Below are 19,851 nucleotides of genomic sequence, written 5' to 3'. Positions count from 1 at the left end.
GGCCAGTTTGGGTCAGGTGCCCTGGCTGTGTCCTGTGCCAACTTCTTGTGCCCCTCCAGCTTTCTCGCTGGCTGGGCATCAGAAGCTGAAAAATCCTTGACTTTAGTCTAAACACTACTTAGCAACAACTGAAAACATCAGTGTTATCAACATTCTTCACATACTGAACTCAAAACATAGCACTGTACCAGCTACTAGGAAGACAGTTAACTCTATCCCAGCTGAAAGCAGGACACCTAGAATACTCAGAGCTGATGGTTTGCACATGATAAGCACTGTCATAAAAACATAAAAATTCCAGACAAGATAAAATGAGGAGATAGGCTGAAAGCCCAGGAAGGTAAGGGTCACACAGCACATCAGCAGCAGACCCTCATGGAGATTGCCATCTCCTTTACTCAACAAGATCTGTTTCACAAGGCAGTACTGTCTTTCATAATAAGCACTTTGTCTTCTAACCTAAGCAGCAAAACTACAGCAGACCAGTCCATCCCCACTCTACCCATCATGAGATACCTCCTTCCAGTAAGTGAGCGAGTGAGTGTAAAAAAAAAAAAAAAAAAAAAAAAAAAAAACCATTCCCTATGGGGGAGAGTTTAAAACAGTGAACTGGTTAAAGCTGGAAAATAGAGTATCATAACATTTTTGCAAATTGTTTTTAAGAATCTGATGGCTAAGTTCTATTTCTTTCTTTTTTTTTTTTAGTATAAACTTGCAGCAAACTGCTTTCATTTCTTGGTTAAAATTTACAAGGATAACCTTACGTTACTTGTGGCACAGGATCATGACAAATGTGAGGACGTAAGGGGACATTAGTGAAGCAGTGCAAATCCTGGGATTTTCATTCACTTGAATGGACATCTGTCAGCTCAAATACAATAACAGTTAAAACCAACTGCTGCAAGTATAATTGAAAACATAAACTCAGTGAAGGAAATCATTGTTATGAGCAGCTATTCTGCAGAGCTTTTGTTAATGGATGGCATGCAAACTTCCTGAAGGAAAATCAGGACATCCTTAACATAATTCTACCTGTGACGAACTTCTATAATAGAAACAACTCCTTTACTCACTCAGAAATGCAGACTGATGGACTGGATCCCTGAATTACCCAGCTTTGGCTCTGGTGTTCTCTTCTAGAGGTCAGTCAACGTGTCATAAACTTAAATGGAACAATAATTACATCACTGTGTTGAAAAACCTACATTTTACTATTTTCCTTTTAATTTACTTCATATGAATATAACATTCTGGTAATAAAGCAGTCATGCTCACTTTGAAAATCATACAGTCAGAGGCTTAGACTCTGCAATTTGCAGGAAAACCTGTTAATCCACGTAACTATCTTGACCTTAGGGAAACAATACATGCTGCAGCGTGCAGGATCACTGCTGTAGCCCACTTCCAGACAAACATCTGTGACCACAATAACAGGGATGTGCCAGCCCAACAAGGCTACCTCTGGTTGCAGCTAAACAAATGGCTAGGAGGTTGGCAGAAGGTTTTTAGGTGATATTTTGATGTATTGAAGTGGATTTGATTCCATAATTAAAGGCTCAGTGAGCCTTTACATATTATCTTTTAGCAGACACTCTGCTGAAGCAGTTAATGGAACTGGTAAGAAAGGCAATTAACCAGCTTAAATATTAATGGAAATCATCCCTGAATTTTCAAGACACAATAACCATAACAAAGATGTTTCAAACATTCAGTTACAGGAATCTCAAAATGACAACAATAATTGGATAAACACAGTTGCTTTACAGTGCAAATGCAAATCACAAATGCACTTCTCTAGAAAATACAATTATATGAAAAAGATCGAAGTCTTAATTTAAGCATACCTTCCATGATTGCAAAGATTGACTTTAACAAGAAAGTCCTAGTAATTTGAAGCCTACTATATTTGTTAGTCCACCATATTTGGTATGTTTAGACAATGCCGTTAATATCCAGCTACTTCCACAGCTTTCGAACCTCCACAATTACTTTCTAAATGGAAATAACTTTATCTGAAGGTAACATTTGGAAATTTGTATCGTGACCAATAACAAAAAGACAGTGCGTACAACTGCTCTGTCAGAGGCAGTACCTAAAAACCCCAGGCCTGGCAAAGTTACTCGCTTCAGGTAAAATTCATAATCTGTTACAAGCTGTCTGAACTACCAAGAATATTGCTTTTGCAATGCAGTCATCTCTGGTTTCTCCTCATCTAAACATATGTGCAAGTTATATGAAAAGGAAGCTCATTTTTATAGAACATGCTATTCTTGTTGGAAGCTTGTCCACAGTGGCAACTATTCTATTGATGTAACAGCTTCTATTTCAGTATTTCTTTTAGAGGGATTGTCTGCAAGAGTCGTTATGTCTTCAAAAGTATCACACAAAAACAAGACTACAGAATAGATCATCGCTTTCAATTTATACACTCCCCCCCTCCAAACTCTTAGTCCTCCAGACTCTATATTCAGTAAAGCTTTGATAATCTTAGATCAATGCCTAATATCCTAGCTCAAGCGAAATACAGCTTTTTGATAACCACTCCTTTCTAGCCTCTGCTCATTGTGGATAGAAGCAAGTCCTTAAGAAATTATCATGGCTGAAATTTGCAAAGTTGGATTCCACCCTGCTCTACTAAGCAAAAAAAACAAAAAAACAAATTCCAACCAAAGTTCATAGATGATTTATCTGCTTCTACTTAACTGGGGCTTTGTAGCTGGTTAGTTTCACGATTCTTGTTTTACAAGGACATTGGGATGGAAGAGGGAACCTGGAACAAAGTGAATGTGTTTTCCCATTGCTGATCTCAGTGGAAACACAGTATTAGTTCGATTCAACTAATTGTAAAGCAAGGCAGGAACAAGGCTTATGGCATAATGGCACTCTATTTTTGGAAATACAGTTTTATATAATCACAAACATTTGCAGTAAAGAATGCTACAGGCTGCTTTTCCAGTTTTATCTCAACTTGAAAAATGTAAGCGACCAGGTGTCTTTCAAAGGCAATAATGACATAATTACTTTTTTGTGTTGGGAAACTTAAATTAAGTATAACATGCTGAAAAGCATGACTCTCTTTCTAAATAAATGTATTAAAAATAAATAAATTTAATGAAAGTAAATCTTTAGTAGATGTTTTCAAAAATTGACAGATTTTTATTGATGAGATATGTAGTATTTCTGTTCAAAGAAGCAGTTTGTTTATATCTTGAATGTTTTAATGTTGTTATGCTTGAATAGCACTAAATTTAGAAAATACAAGAAACAGGATAATTTCAATCTGTATGTTATTTCCATGTGAAGATGCACACAAATTTTGCCTGGGATACATCTGTGAGATTTGGATACTTAAATTTTATCTTTGCAATTTCCAGCAATTTATATTCAGAAAGTTCCAAAGATACAAAGTGACATAACACATCTTGTTAAATTATTGTATAAAGCCATCTTTAGCTAATCATCTGAAGAATTTTTTCTTTTTTTTTGCAAAGGAAAGAAATCATTGGGGTAAAAAAATATGAATTAATAAACATGACATTTTTTAAATATATGCTTTTTGTTTATAATCCGATCCTGAAATCATTATACCCTATAGTGAAAAATACTACATTACTAAAGATACAGCATCACATCCTTAATCAGCTGGAAAAGGAATGCTAGTAACCTGGGCAAGAGTCTCAAATTCAATTCCAAATGAAGTCTGGGAGTTGAAAACTTCAAAATAGCGTTTAGTCAAGAGGACCCTCTAGAATACACAAACATCAAGCTTTCAGATTTCATGCTTCCTTCTGATTTACAAAGAGCAAAGACTGTATACACAGCTGAATTTGTGTATTCCAACTTATTTCTAAAACTATAATCACGTTGTATCACTGAATTCCATAATTGCTTTACTGTATGATATTTCAGATGTTTGCTATGCAACTTTTGATATTTCAGGCATTATCATATTAGCTTCTTTAAATCACCTGGTGACAAGAATATTTTCTTATAATATTCACTCCTCTTGTGGAATAAGTTTCTCTTTCAGTGCCTATATCTCTTCTAGGAATACATACAAGGAAAAAAACCCCCCTTGATTAAAAAAAAAAAAAAACAAAAAAATCACACCACCAGTGTCCCTGCATTTACTTTTTAACAGACTCTTCTAGACTCCTTGCCCCCCCGGGACCCTTTCCCAGGCTCCTACAGAGATTACTGAGATGGAGGCAAGATAGCTTGGAAATCGAGGCACTAACAAAAGAAAAGTCACGGTTAGTGAATGATAGAATATTGGATCTCTCCTGAAACTAGACTCATGGTGACACTAATATCATGCTTAACATGCACTATATCACCTTTTAAAAATTATTTTAGCCTAAACCTCACTTTGTTTGGTAAGGTTTCATTTACCCTTTATTAAAGTAGCCCTATAATTACTATACAATTTAAAAATAAGCACTTATCCTTTTTTATTATATTTAAGTTATACAGATATTTGGGGAAATGCACAACCATGTTGTTCTTGGATCTAGTATTTCAGGCAAAATTATTAAGATGACAGCAGAATCAGCTTCTTGAAAATAATTCGGGCAAATAAATTTACCTTACTATCGCACTCCATGCATTCAATTCAACTTGTAAAACGTGTCACCAAATACCAGAAAAAAATAAAGCAGACTTTTAACCAGGTCTCTGCTTTTATTACCAGTCAGGTGATTACCAGCAAATTTCCCCTTACTAGTCAACAGTTTTCATGCCTGAGGAAACTTGGCTGGAGTTGGGAGCTACTGTCAAATATTGCTGCAATTTACTGCCAATGTTTGATGATCTCTTGCCTTACAATGCAACAACTGTCCTTCCCTGGGACCAAGTTCCAGCATGGACATTAATTTCTGTTTTGTACAGGGGAATGGTGGTACTACACATAATTTTTACCTTACTGTTGTGGGTTTTGGTGGTCTTCTCTTTATTAAGATATAGCGTCCTTACAAGAAATTACAATCAATATAGGACAAGGAGTGACAGTTTGTCTGTCCTGAAACATTAAAGCAAAAATACTTTGACTGCAAAAGGAACTATAAGGCCCATTTTTAAAAACATGAGTATTACTGTTGGATGTTTTACAGTACTGCAAAGCAGACTCTGTACATGACTTCATATACTAGTTTCTTAACTTTCACTAATGCCTCAAGAGATACAAACAAAACTGCACAATTGTGGGAATGAGTTTACAAAGTGGAGAGCAAACACAGTTTTAAGTGTTGATTGCACCAAAACCTGCTCTATGTTAGTGATGTGCCAGCCGTAGCACTGACAGTCACTTTCTGTAAAAAGATGAACACTAAGTGCCTTCAAATCATCATATTTAGTCAGCTTAACATCAAAATATGGTATGATAATTTCACAACAGCTATATCCCTCAGTATCCAAATACTGATTAAGCACATCTGACAATTCTGATATGAAACAATTAGTTTCACACAATTTGAATTGTGTCTTTGGATTTCTTTCTTTTTTTAAGAAAACAACAAACAGCTCTGAAAAGAAAGGAAAGAAAAGAAACTGGTCAAATAGAAAGAAAAGGAAGACTGATTGTAATACTAAGAATTCTGTGATAAGATAATGCGTGTTCTAAAGCAGCTTAGGACCTGCAAAGTAAGATTCCTGTTCTGTTAGAAAAAGGTACTTGCATCTTTACTAATTTAGCCCACTTTGTTTTTTAAGAGCTTCCTTTGCACTTCAACTCAGTGAGAATACAAATGCGTAATTAAAGGGAGTGGTGGAATACTTACATGGGTATAGAATACCACAGAGAAAGCTAAGCTCGAGGTGGAACCACTGCCTGTAGGGGCTGGGCCATAAGACAGGGGGACACTGACAAGTGAGAGATGCCCCATCCCCCCCAGGTCCATGGTGCTGGTCCACACTGGACTAGAGGATCTTAGACCTAGATTGCTGTATATGTATAGTGTGCAAGTGCCATAAAGTAGGAATCACTATTTTCATCCTGGTTAGTAAATAAGTTTTAGATTGTATGTCACTGAATATTGGGGTTTTAGTTCCATGGCCACATAACTTGCCAGCTGTGGACTTGCATACTGTTAGAAAACCCAAGAAACCAGTGCAGTTTCTCTGGATCTTTCATAATCTACATAGGATGCTTCATGTTGTGCCACAAATTCTAAGGTTGACAGAAAATGAGATACATGTAAAAGGAAATTTATTCCAGCTAAAGGAGAACCTTGATTTTCATATCCTTATCTAAAGAATGTTTTAAAATTATGGTACAAAAGCCAAAGTTCATAAATCTGCATTCAGAATGATAATTCTCCTAGCAATGATCCACAGATAATTAAAAAAAATTCTCATTCATTTCAACAGACTGTAAATCAGGCTTGAGTACATTTGTTGATAATAAAGCTCTCTACATGTATTTCTATAGATATGCACCTTCTTTAGCTATATTTTTGTATATTCAGAAGATGAAAGAGGTGGGAAATGCTTTCTACATTTTTTCCCCCATTCTTTTTCTTTCTCTCTTGCTAATCAATACCAGTGATCTGGCTTTGACTATGAAAATATAACCTTCTTTTTCTGTCATGAAAATTTATTTCTGAATATGGACTGACAAATCTGGATTGGGTAGGGAAAACTAACTGAATCACCATTTCAGAATGCAAAAAACTCTCAGACATGCTAGAGCCTAGTGAAGATCCCAAGTCTTGAACAGGGGATTTTTTTTTTCCCTTTCAGGAATTCTTTCACAAATTAAACACTCAAACCAATAGGTCACACAACTCTAGAGATAATTTTTTTCAAGTCTACTGCCTGTTTTATATTCAAAGAACATAGAAAATAGTATTTTTGCTTATGAGTTGGCAAAGCTCCTGGCATAATGGGAATATAAAAGCAAAATGTATGCTCTTCCCCTGAGCACTGGATTTTGCATAACATGTTTGTATATTAAGCAATACTAACAAAATGATATTTTTAATCTCCCCACAAAATCCATGCTAGTGTTCCCAGGTGTCCCATGAGCAGCCTTTATCTGAGCAGTTCTATTAACATCATTGGAATTCTACATGCGTAGATGGGTATAATTTGGATCAGCTGATCAGAGTTTATTTTTCTGTGGGAAAACATCCCATATGTGCTAGTATTGTGGAATCCTCCTGATAAAAAAAACTTAGCCCTACACTGAAAGCTTGAAAGACTAGGTCCAACCAGCCAATAAAACTCTAATGGAGTAAGAATTCAAAGAGAAAGACAAAGGATGCTATTAAAACCACTTTGCATCTTTCTTTTTTTAATATAGAAGTTCAACTCTACTTTGATTAGGCATTCAAACAGCTGTTCTAATGTCCTTCTGACATCTCTTAACTAATAGGAAAAATAGAAAAAGGGGACTAATGTGATTATATTTTAAAGTGTAACTTTCTAAAATCCACCTTATGCAGTTACTTTTATTGTTTGGTTGCTTTGTTTTTGGTTTTGGGTTTTTTTTTCTGTAAGAAATATTTTATGAATAGAAGGGGTTTCTTTAGAAATACGTCAGTAAGAGCATTTTAGTTACATTTATAATTTAGAACAAGGCTACTTAAAGATGGTACAGGAAGTGATGGAACACAACCCTATCATTATACAGCAATAGACAACTGGACTTTCATTAATATGTAATTTTAATTTACTACTGTAAATTTTATCAAATACAGATGACTAACATGAAAGTTGAAAGGATTTTAATCTTTAGGCCTCTGTTGCAAAGTTGGCAATAATTTTGTGAGGTGTGATTTCCATAATAGTTTCTACTGTTTACAGTAAACTTTTTATCACCAAGAAGGTAAACTATATGCAGACTCACAAATTGTAAGATACTTAAATCTTTGCCTCTATGGGATTGTATTTTTCAAAATTTCTTTTGTAAATTTATTACTAGCAGGCAGCATATTTCCTCTGTTAATAAACTACCATCACTGCAGGTTCCCAAAACAGTTCTGAAAAATAACTAGCACTTCTTTGTAATCAGCTTGTGATGGTATGGCCTCAGAATATCACAATATTTGATAGACAAGTATGAAAGAGTTTTTTCTGCAATTTCCACATAGCTCTGTCTCCTTCAGTAATTAATGGTGTGATTTTTCATTTTTATTGTTGACTTGAGTTATAAGATATCTCATTCAGGAAACAGTTGGATGAGATGAGCTCAGGTGAAGCCTGCCACAGAGATCCTGAAATTTTCAGCATGTTTACAAGTGTGGAGTTTTGCAGGATCGAGTCTTGACTATAGGTACAAGCATGTAAGATTCAACAGAAAAATACTTTAAAGCTCCTACTAGTTCTTAAAAGAATCAGTAGTCGAATTCTTCACGTGGTTCACTGTTGCTAGTTTATGTCCAATATTTCTACTCTGTCTTAAAGGAGTCCATGTGTCTGTGTATATGCAGCAAGAAGCCAAATTTAAAACATAATTTTAGTCAGACATTTCACTTCATAAATAAAAGACAGCATCCTTCCTAACCTGTGAGGCTGTGCTAGGAAGGAAAAGACAAGCTCCTAAGCAAGAAAAGAGAGAGGGGGAGGTACTATATGCAAATACTTCTATTGCCGGGTTAAGTAGTCATGCATAGGCATTTGATTCCAGTTGTCACCAGCTGTCAGTTAAGACACTTACAAATAATGCCATCAACAGCACAATCCTGCCTGTGTGACTGCATATAACGCAATTGAATCCATGTTATAAACATTATATTTTCTAAGAATGTCTTCTTTTAAAATACTTGATATGAACTTGATCTCTTCCAGTTTTGAAAATGATATTTGGGAACATTTTTCAGCAGTCTACTCTTAAAATTGTAGGAGCATGGAAATCAGACATCAGTAGAAAAATCAAGTGCTTTCTGGATTTGCTCAATGTATAATAAGATGAAGCAACACATCTGTTACATTAGGAAACAAAGTAAAGCAAAGATCCAGCTCATCAGTACATACAGCAGCCTTGCTATAGTAAGGGGGTGAAATTTTTATTGATGAAGTAATTTATTTCTAGCGACACATTTGAGTTTGCATTTCATAGTTAGCAGGATTTAATAATGAATGTATCGCCCAATAGGTAATTGAACATAATTCTGTCATTTTATCAACAGAATTGCAATGTTTTCATGTTCTAATTCCAAGGAATATAACATTAACTTATTATTACCGAATAGTCTACATCAAGTTAATTAGACCTAAAGCTGAATTAAGCGAAATGCACTGCCATTAGTATTTACGGCATCATGCACTTACACTCTAATTCTGCAAGCTATTAATTTGTCTGTAAACACTTCATTTGGGATACCCTGTGATTTTCTACTTTACTGCTAAAAGGTGGATCATGACTTCCTCAGGCTGTAATGCATGTAGGCAGTTTTAAGAAAGCTTTTTGCCCTCCCACACATGGCCTAGCATTGTTTAAGGACAGAGTCCATAAAATGACAGCATTTGCCATTTCAGAGCTCTCCAACACCTCTTCTGTACACTGTTATTCCATCACTTTCCAGTGGGTCCTATGAGGCTCCTGCAAACAGACATCCCCAACAGTACAGCAACAAGGGAAATTCCTCTATAGGAAATCAGGATTTTCTGCATAGTACAAAGGAACTAGAATGAGAACTCTGTGTCTGTACACTATTTTGAAAAATTTTCCTCAGAAGCTAGGCACGTTCCATGAGTTAATATACAAAGCTTACAGAATTCAGAAGAAATGGAATCAAAGAAATGCAGAGGTTAATGAGGTCTTGCACCTCCTGTTCTCAGTAGCTGCACAGAATTATAAGAAAATAAAAATAAAGCTCAATATAATAAGAGCACACAGAATCAGAGAATGGTTGAGGTTGGAAGAGACCTCTGAACATCATCTTATCCAACCCCATGCTCAAGCAGGGTCACCTGAAGCAAGTTTCATCTTGAATCTTACATACGTTACATATGGTAAAGGCTTGATCCTGCAAACTCTATGCTTGTAAGCCTGCTGAAGACTTTAGGATCTCTGCAGCAGGCTTCACCTAAGCTCATCTCACCCAACTGTTTCCTAAACGAGATAATTCTATAACGCAGGTCAACACTGTAAGTAATTCTGAGAACAAAATGCTAAAAGGAAGAAAGAATTATTGTGCAAACCCATACATTGGTCTACTAGTGTAAGCAAGATTGAGTTAACTACACAGCTCCCAAATGTCATGCTACTGATATTTAGCTTCTTTTGTAAAAAATTTTGGGTTTTGTTAACAGACCAGAGGTGATGGGTCAGGCTTGGATGTGTACTTAGAAGCTCCATATGCTCATCACAGAACGAAATGCTAAAGCATAAACATATTTCTGATCATCACTGTGCACATACATGCTACAGCAGATGTGCCTAAAGCATTACTGTCTGCTGTAAAGGGGGAGTGAAGTAGAATTTCTTTAAGTAAAATCAGGAACTGTGGTAACCTGAAATAAAGCATTACAACTCTTTGCCTCTAATTGCAACCATGGACTGACATAAAGACAGTATTATGCAGTTATGCCTATAGACTTAGACACTGTGGTTGTTGGAACCTCAGATAAGCAGTAGCCAAAGGCTCAGTTAGATATTCTAGAATAGCTCCTCTTTACATCTGCTGTTACAAAGTTTGGGGCTTCTCACTTCCAAAATAACTCTGAAATGGAGTGGTTTCCTGTAAACAATTGCACCTTTTACCATCTATGTCAAAACATACAAAATAATCAAAATAATCAGTCTTGAAAGATTTAATTTTCCTCATACAATGCCTTGCACAGCAATCCAAGCCTTACTTCAAAACTGCCTTCAGTCATGAAAGTTTTGATATTTTCTGTTTTACAGACTGTTACAGATTAAAAGGGACAGCTTCCACAGAGGTAAGTCTGATTTTCTGTTCTAAGGAGATAGCAATGATTAGCATTTATTTTGTCGTCATAGGGTTACAAAAATTAAGTGTCTTCATTTACATGTGATCTGTTACATTAGCTACAGCACATATTCCTATAGGTCTATCTAGGAAAAATTCCTTAGGATAATGAGACCATTCATAAATTCCAGTTCCATGTAGTATCCTCAACTTCCAAGGGAAGGTTCTTGTTACATATTGTTTCAGAAATCCTAATCTACACACACATAAAATACCCAAGTCAGAGCAATACAACAATTAAGCAATATAAGAACAAACTTAAATATTTGTCTTAATAAATAAGCAGATGATTTTAGAACATATACTTAAATTTTCTTGTCATGGAGTCTCCAAAAGCTACAATGTTAAGAACAGAACCAGAACAAAGCCTAAAATTTCAGTTTGTTTTAATCTGGAAAAGTGAGAATTTCTGCCTTTGAATTTTGATATAGTCTCCTGGTCATACTCAGTTTACATCTACTTTTTACAGAAGAAAAAGTTAGCTGAGTGTGATATATCTACATAAATTTCTGCCACAAAAAGCTCCTTTAAGATAGCAAACATTTCTAAAACCTGTAAGGTAACAGGAAGCTGAGTAACTCTGTTTAAAGGTTTAGATTGAAACCCAAAAATAACCTTTATTATAAAAATGTCTAGGAAATTTGCTTTTGAAATAAGTCAGGATTTAATGTTAAAAAATCCATTATGTTTACATTAAAGTACTTGTGGCTTGGCTCTCTGAACTTTAACAGTGATGTAATACATCAACACAGAAATCCACATCTTTTCTTAACAGCTTGTCACTCAAACACTTTGTGCTACAGATGATACCAGATTGTTTTCCTAAATATCTAAGCTTCTTTAGGACAGAAGAAATGAGACAGCCTTTCTTTCCCAGGGATCAACTCTGCAGTTTAGCTTTCAGTTGTGATCTTTTGTATTTTCAACAACTAAGGAATGGGGAAAATTTGTCCTTCATCTCTGTGCTTTTTCATCTCTATTTTCCTTTTGAAACATAAAGTCCAGACCGTATAATGTGATAATGGTTCATTACATCTTTAGGCCAGGAAATGCTATAGTTCCAGCTGTGAGGCATTATATGGGTCTGCTTATTCCCAGATGAATGGAAAGATTCTGTATGGGGAAATCCTGCAATGTTCACTTTCCTGTTCAATGTGTGAAAGCCATGTTATTGGCTATAGTGTGATCATCATAGAATCATAGAATCGTTTAGGCTGGAAAAGACCTTTAAGATCATCAAGTCCAACCATTAACCTGACACTGCCAAGTCCACTGCTAAACCATCTCCCTAAGCGCCACATCTACACATCTTTTAAATACCTCCAGGGACGGTGACTCAACCACTTCCCTGGGCAGCCTGTTCCAATGTTTGACAACTCTTGCGGTGAAGAAATATTTGCTAATATCCAATCTAAACATCCCCTGGCACAACTTGAGGTTGTTCCTCTTGTCCTATCACTTGTTACTTGGGAAAAGAGACCAGCACCCACCTCACTACAACCTCCTTTCAGGTAGTTGTAGAGAGCAATAAGGTCTCCCCTCAGCCTCCTCTTCTCCAGACTAAACAGCCCCAGCTCCCTCAGCCGCTCCTTGTGAGACTTGTGCTCCAGGCCCTCACCAACTTGGTTGCCCTTCTCTGGACATGTTCCACCAACTCAATGTCTTTTCTGTAGTGAGGGGCCCAAAACTGAACACAATACTCGAGGTGCGGCCTCACCAGTGCCAAGTACAGGGGAACAATATCACCTCCCTGCTCCTACTGGCCACACTATTTCTGATACAGGCCAGGATGCCATTGGCCTTCTTGGCCACCTGGGCACACTGCTGGCTCATATTCAGCTGGCTGTCAACCAGCACCCCCAGGTCTTTCTCTGCTGGGCAGCTTTCCAGTCACTCTTCCCCAAGCCTGTAGCACTGCATGGGGTTGCTGTGACCCAAGTTGCAGGACACGGCACTTGGCCTTGTTGAACTTCATACGATTGGCCTCAGGCCATCGATCCAGCCTGTCCAGATCTCTCTGTAGAGCCTCCCTACCCTCAAGCAGATCGACCCTGCCTCCCAACTTGGTGTCATCTGCAAACTTGCTGAGGGTGCATTTGATCCCCCTGTCCAGATCGTTGATAAAGATATTAAACAGAGCTGGCCCCAGTAGTGAACCCTGGGGAACACCACTTGTGACCAGTCACCAGCTGGATTTAACTACATTCACCACCACTCAGCCATCCAGCCAGTTTCATACACATCAGTCTCAAATTTTGAAAAACGAGTAAGTACTAAATCCAATTTATGACTCTAGCAATAAGGAAAGGCATTCCTGGAGAGATCTGTGTTGCAAGTGGGACTGCTTCTCCTGTAGAAGGAATTTAGATAGCTTTGCACTACTTGAGGTAATAGGAGTAATCTTCCTGTAACACCACAGATTTAAGACACAAGTCAAAACACAACAATAGAAAAATTACTGTTTTATCAATTTTCATGAAACTCAGAATGACCTTTACTGAAAACTTCTGAAACTTCTGAAAATTCAGAGCCCCCAAATTCATGGCCTCTGGGCACAGATGAAGCTGAGAAAATTGCAAAGTGAGAAGTAAGTGTTTCAAAGGGATCTAAAATCAGAGAAACCTTGTCTTCAGTATAACAAGATATGTAACAGCTCCTCAGTATAAAATGGCTATTGTTTGATACCTGTTTGAACACACTTGTAAAACATTTTATAACTTCAAAGTACTTTAGAAATGTTAGCATAACTTGTTATGTGAGCCAACTGAAAGTGAATTGGCGGGGGGGAATTTACTGTAATTATGTGGCAATATCTGAGTATGTAAGCCCCTTCAACATTTCCTGTTTCCATCTGAAGGGTCAAAAAAGACTGATCAGCTTTAGAAGCCTGTCAGCTAACAATCTAAGGAAGGCTTGTCCCATTACAGGTATCAAACACTGGTAACGAGACACATGACAACACTAAAAATTTATTTTGTGTAAGGAAGCTTAATGGCTGAAGGGACTGGCAAAGATATTTTGAATGTAAAGTCTTCAGCTTACTGCTTAAAATTCATAGGGAAAAACATTACAATCATGCAGGGGCTCTTTGATGGACCATGTGAAATGAATGGGTGTCGGCTATTGAATTATGATGGAAAACAGACAGTTCTCACTTCTGAATGTCACAGCCTGGTTACCATTAGTCCTGTTATGAATTTCAATAGAATTGACATAGTTTTAACGAGCTTTGAACTTGAAATTGCAAGAAAAAAACCAAGTGTATGCCATACTTTTATTTATAAGATTTGAAAACAAGCGTAATAGAAATTGTAAAATAAGAAATCCTAGCTTCTATTTGCAGTAGCAGAACAAATTTCAGCACAAAATATTCACCAGAAAAGAATGATCTTGAAGCTGGAACATTTGTGATTATCAACCATTAGCCTTAAGCTGCAGAAAAAGAATGCACTTGTAATGGAAGCAAAAGGATGGGATCTACTTGTCTCCCTGCCTAGTCACACTGGTCCATAATAAGTAGAAATGGTATGAAATAAATGAATCTCTGATTTAATGGCTCTTATACACTATATCTGCCACCTCACTAAAAGAAGTAAAAAAACAATAAGTGATATTACAGAAATGATATTACCAAGTACTGACCTACAGTCTAGAACAACACCTGTTATGTTAGGCATCAAGAACAAACAGTACCAGAGCAAATTAAACTTCATTCTAACTTTGTGCATATTTTAACCATGTGGTTATCTGTGCTGAAAATTTCTGCAGCATGGCCACTCATCTATGCCAGAAGGTGAGGGCAAGTAACAACCAAGACAAAAAGCAATAGGATAAGCTATGCAATGAAAAAAAGACACCTGATGGAAAAAAATATAAAAAGATAACAAGGTCATCTGTCAGTCAAGAAGGCTCAGAAAGCCAGACACAAAAAAATATATGCCTTCTGGTAGAACAAAGTCACTCACATCCAAAGCTGCAGTCCTCAAAATATCTGTACAGCGTCTGTTTAATATTAGAGTCTAGATGGAGGTATCTAAAATCCACCAAGTTACTTTCTCTCAACAGGCAGCTAAATTTTCCTTCTAGGCTTGAAGACATGTGCCACTATGTTGATATAAATGAAAATCACCGTTCAAAGGAAAACTTTGGCAAATTTAAGCAATTTTTTTTTTTTTTATAACTAAATTACTCTCAGATATTCCAAGGATATGATATTGGGAAACTTTCTGAATTATAGAGGACAATGATGCAGCCAAAATAACATTTTGACACAAATAGCTTTAAGATGTATGCCTCCTCAAAAGAAGACAGACATATTGCTTATGTCTTTAGTTGATGAAGTGTACGAGGAAATCATTAAAGTGTATACAGGTAATTATCTGGAGTATGGATGAAAAGACATTTAAAAGTCAGCAATTTCATTAATTTTATAACTAAAGATTGAGAACTGGCAGAGTAAAAGGTAACCATGAATGGCTGTCATTATAGGCTAATAGAATATAAGGATGATTCTGATTTCATAAAACTAGTTGGCATTGAGGTACACACAGAAACATAGAAGTGTGTATATACAAGTTAGTAACACCCTCAAATCATCTCAGTCAGGCACGCTGTAGAAAAAGATTCATGTTGTGATTGCTGACTCTACTGCCTGAAATACATGGTTTATAGATAGGACAGGAAGATTTATCATGATAATGCAAGTTGCCTAATGTGCTTTTAGCAGGGCTTTAATCCAAAATCTACTTTAGAAGATAAGAACGCTACATTTGTGCAAGCCCTAAAAGAAGTGTGTAGTGTGAATTTCAAGACATTAAAGAGACCAGGAAAAAATTAACAATGGTACTATGGTTAAGCAGAAATATGTTTCAGCACTGGAAAAGTTAGGTTCAACTTGGAAGACTATAAATTAAGAAGTAATTCATTACCATTATAGATGAATAATTCAGATATGAGATCCATATCACTAGCCCAAACTTTCCCTCCTTCCTGATACACACCATATGAGGGAGTCAGTCAGCCTATATGAAGCAGTGTCATAGAAACAGTGATCTGGCATTTGCATGTTCATAGTTTTTCTTTCTCAAGATGGGTATTTCAGTCATGATTGTCAGAGGACACAGGATTCAAATTGCAGGTAGATGCTAAGGAATTCAGTCTTAAGGGAAGCAACAGAAGTTACAGTCATCCTTCCTACAAGAAAATATTCCCTCCCCAGTGCAATGGGGCAGCTTAAAGTGATCAAGGGACATTTTAGTGTTCTCCCTTGCTAGAGCAGAAATGGCAAGACTGGCAACCATATTTCTTTGACACAACTTGAAAAATCATATTCTTTTACCATCCAAAATTTAGTTTATGTTCTCTCATACTAGCACTTATATAACAGTTTGTTACTACATGTGTAATAAATGAAATGAATACATTTTATACAGATTAGCAGTTCTGGTTGTTTTAAAAGCATTTAACATTTGGTGCTTTGATTTATAAAAGTAAAATATGGAAAAAATTAATGCCTCTTGCTATATTTCTTGAAAGGAAAGACACTGCATACCCATCTAGACAAAAGACAAGCAAAAGTGTTTTCAAGAAAACAATATTGCAGGTACAGTACATATAAAATCAAATAGATTTTGATCAATGTCTTGAAAAGATTTTCAAGAAGCATGAAGAAAAAAATCAGTGATCTACCCCCAATGACAAACCCTAAGCATTTTTCTCTGCCCTGTCTATGAGAACAGACAATAAGAATGGCAAGCAATAAATGATAAAAAAAAATCCAGTTCTTTTCCTACTGAAAGCAAGAGCATACTCTTTGGAACTGGGATTTTAGTAAAATCAGATCCCAGAAAGGTGTGCTTTGTTTTCTTTGTTTGTTTTTCAGGAAAAGATAATAAAGAATCTCATTTACTGTTATTTATTTATCCCTGTTATTCAGTTTCTTGATAATTAGAAGACAGTTTTCATCCCTTGTCAGGCAAAATATTATGTGGAAGCCTAATGATGCCACCCCCAAACCATTATTAGGTTACTTCATGGTGGATATGATTTATGTATGTTATAGAAGCATTTACTCCAGGGAACCTTTTCAAATCAGCAAGAACAAAATTTTCTTCTCTGGTAAGCAGAAATGTAATGACAGGCTATTAGTTTTGGGTGGCTGATGTTTGATTTCCTGAAGTTATAAAGACAGTCTTCTTTTGTTCTAATGGCATTATATATTTCTGTGATGGAAATAATTAATGACTGTGCAACTTAGGTCATTACTGTGCTAGCAAACACTGTTCAGTTGTACTCTTACACATACGTAAGTTTTAGAGGGTAAATCAAATTCAACCCATATTTTCAGAAAGAAAAAAGAAAACGTATCTCAAATTTCTGCCTATTTGCAGGCCTTATACCAGAGCAGAAAAGAAGTTTTACTTTTCAGTTCTGCTTAAAACTTTAGATTCAGTTGTTCCTTTAGTCACAAAGAAGTGCAGTCAGACAAGTATTTCATTTCTAACAAAAGGTTAAGGTAGAGAAGTGCATTTACTCACAGCTGCTACTGTAGAACAGTATCATCACCTGTGGAGTTGAACAGCATCCTGTTAAGTAGATTAACAGGATGAAGAAGTTCTTAAGTACCAGAAGAAAGAGAAAACACAAGAATCAAAGAAAAGAAAGGGCTTGGGGTTTTTTTTTGTTCCTTCCCCCTCTTCCCCACCAGTTGTAGTACCATTAGCTCCACTAAAGCTTTAAATGTAATAGAAGTAGGAATCCTCACTGAATACCTTTCTTTGCAATGTCTGCTGCATAAGAAAAATATGCAGAAACTTTCCCTAATGAAAGTTTTATTATGCTTAGTACGGACTTAGGCATCTCCAGAATCAGACAGCCACCTACTGCTATTACAGGCACCTAATTTTTCAAATTACTTTACAAGTGAAATATTTCAATGGATAATGACAAAAAAACCCCACACACTTGCAGATAAACTAAGCTTGGGATACATTGAGTAAAGGACAAGTCAGTTCCAAGGCGCAGTTTATCAAGTAATAGAAACCGTGAAAAGAGATCCTGTTCAAATTGACTCAAGGTAGTCATTCAGTTAAAAGTTTGCTTGTTAATGGAAAAAAAATGAAGGAAAGAGAGAGGAGCCAAATGCAGGGGGAGTAACAGATTAGTTCAACAGATAGCTGTCTTTAATTATAAAGATCTTATGAATGATCTAGTACTGCATCAGTGCAAGAAAACACGTCCATTCATAACATCACTCTGATACTGTGAAACATTCATTGTCTAACATATATGCTAATATGCATAGAAACACTCCAGGATAATTCAGTGTGGCAAGTAAAGGCTGTGAGTAAAGATCTTAGAAATGTATGTCCTTCTCCCACTAGTGTTGTATTGTTTGGAATTATTGCATCACTGGTAATAAAGTATTATGGGATTGAAATTCTCTGAAGTTGTAACATCGGTGTTTCTTACTACTGGAGTTGGTAGAGCCACGGGAAATTCTATTGTGAGATTTGTAGAAATACAGACATTTGGCTGGACTATCGCGGTAGTGTTGGATAACAATGGATAACTTCAGTTCTGTGAGAGAAGTGCCAGTAAGGCAAAAGACAGATCCATTACTTTTTTAATGATGTCTTGAGGTTATTCCATTTTTAGGCCCTGAAGATGCAGAGAACATACACAGTTCTTACCAATTATGAGTAGAATACAGATGCCCAAACAGGAGCAGGTTAAGACATTTGGTCCTTAACTTGCTACTACAGAATTTCTTCTCATATAGTGAAAGAGGAACATATGGAAGTGAAAGAGGAACATATGGAAGTGAAAGAGAACATATGCAAAACTTTAATGTGTCCTTTTCTTCTACCAGGTCATGTAAGCAGAGCTAGAACTACTTGCATGATCATGTAAGCTATGAATCACCCTTTTAATTTTTTATGACCCTAGAGGTTTCTCCCTTCCCCTTAGACTGGCAAATGTATAGTAGCCTGACAAGTGATGTAAGATGTTTCTAGTGCAGAAAGTGACATTGTCAGCAGTTGAGGCTACATAGGTATGATAAGCATAGTAGTATTAACTATGGTAAAATATCCAAGATGTGTAAAGCTCATGGTAAAAGGCTTAAGTCTTTAAAGCTACCTCATAGATTCCTCGTACCCTCCTCAGCTTTTGACTGTAATGTATCAAAATTCTTTGGCTTGCTTAAAAATCTCAGTGTAATTCAACTTTAGAGATAATAACCACTGAACAATTGTGTAAGACACAAGACATCTGCAGAATTTATTTTGAAAAAAAATTAGAAATAATGACACAGTACTGGGCATAAACATTTTCTTTACAAAACAGCACTGAAGTTGTAGAAGAAAATTCAGGTATATTTGCATTTGTTCATTTCACTTCTTCATCAAGCTGATGTTAATAGAAGTAACCTTAAGGTACAAAGGAAATGAAATTGCTGAAGGTATTCAAAAGCATTTTGCTAACCTCAGGCTACTTGGGAAATAAGGTGCAGCTATACAGAGTTTTATTGTGAAGTAATTATTATAATTTACATTCTGGGTTGTTACAGGTACAACCTGTAGCCAAATGCTTCTAATCCCTTGGGTCCAATTACCTCATGATAATCATGCCAGTTGGTGTCATATTTAGTTTTATTCAAAATACAACACTCAAAGGTAAAATAGATACTTTCCGATTGTAGCGAAACTTGCAGACTACCTTTTTTTTCTGGTGGGTTACTATGTGGGATGTGTAGTCCTTAATAAACAGCCTGTCAGCTGTGGATTCCTTTCCAGCAGTCAAAAATTTTGAGTAGCATAAACTACTCTTAAATTCCAAACATATGCCTTGAAGAGAAAAATCATTCCAGAACTAGTAACTCCAAGTGGATCAGAGGACAGGTGGAAAGGTGACAAGGAAC

Source organism: Haliaeetus leucocephalus, unplaced genomic scaffold (assembly GCF_000737465.1).
Source record: "Haliaeetus leucocephalus isolate CR32 unplaced genomic scaffold, Haliaeetus_leucocephalus-4.0 Scaffold208, whole genome shotgun sequence".
Classification (NCBI taxonomy): Eukaryota; Metazoa; Chordata; class Aves; order Accipitriformes; family Accipitridae; genus Haliaeetus; species Haliaeetus leucocephalus.
Note: the sequence above shows the minus strand (reverse complement) of the source record.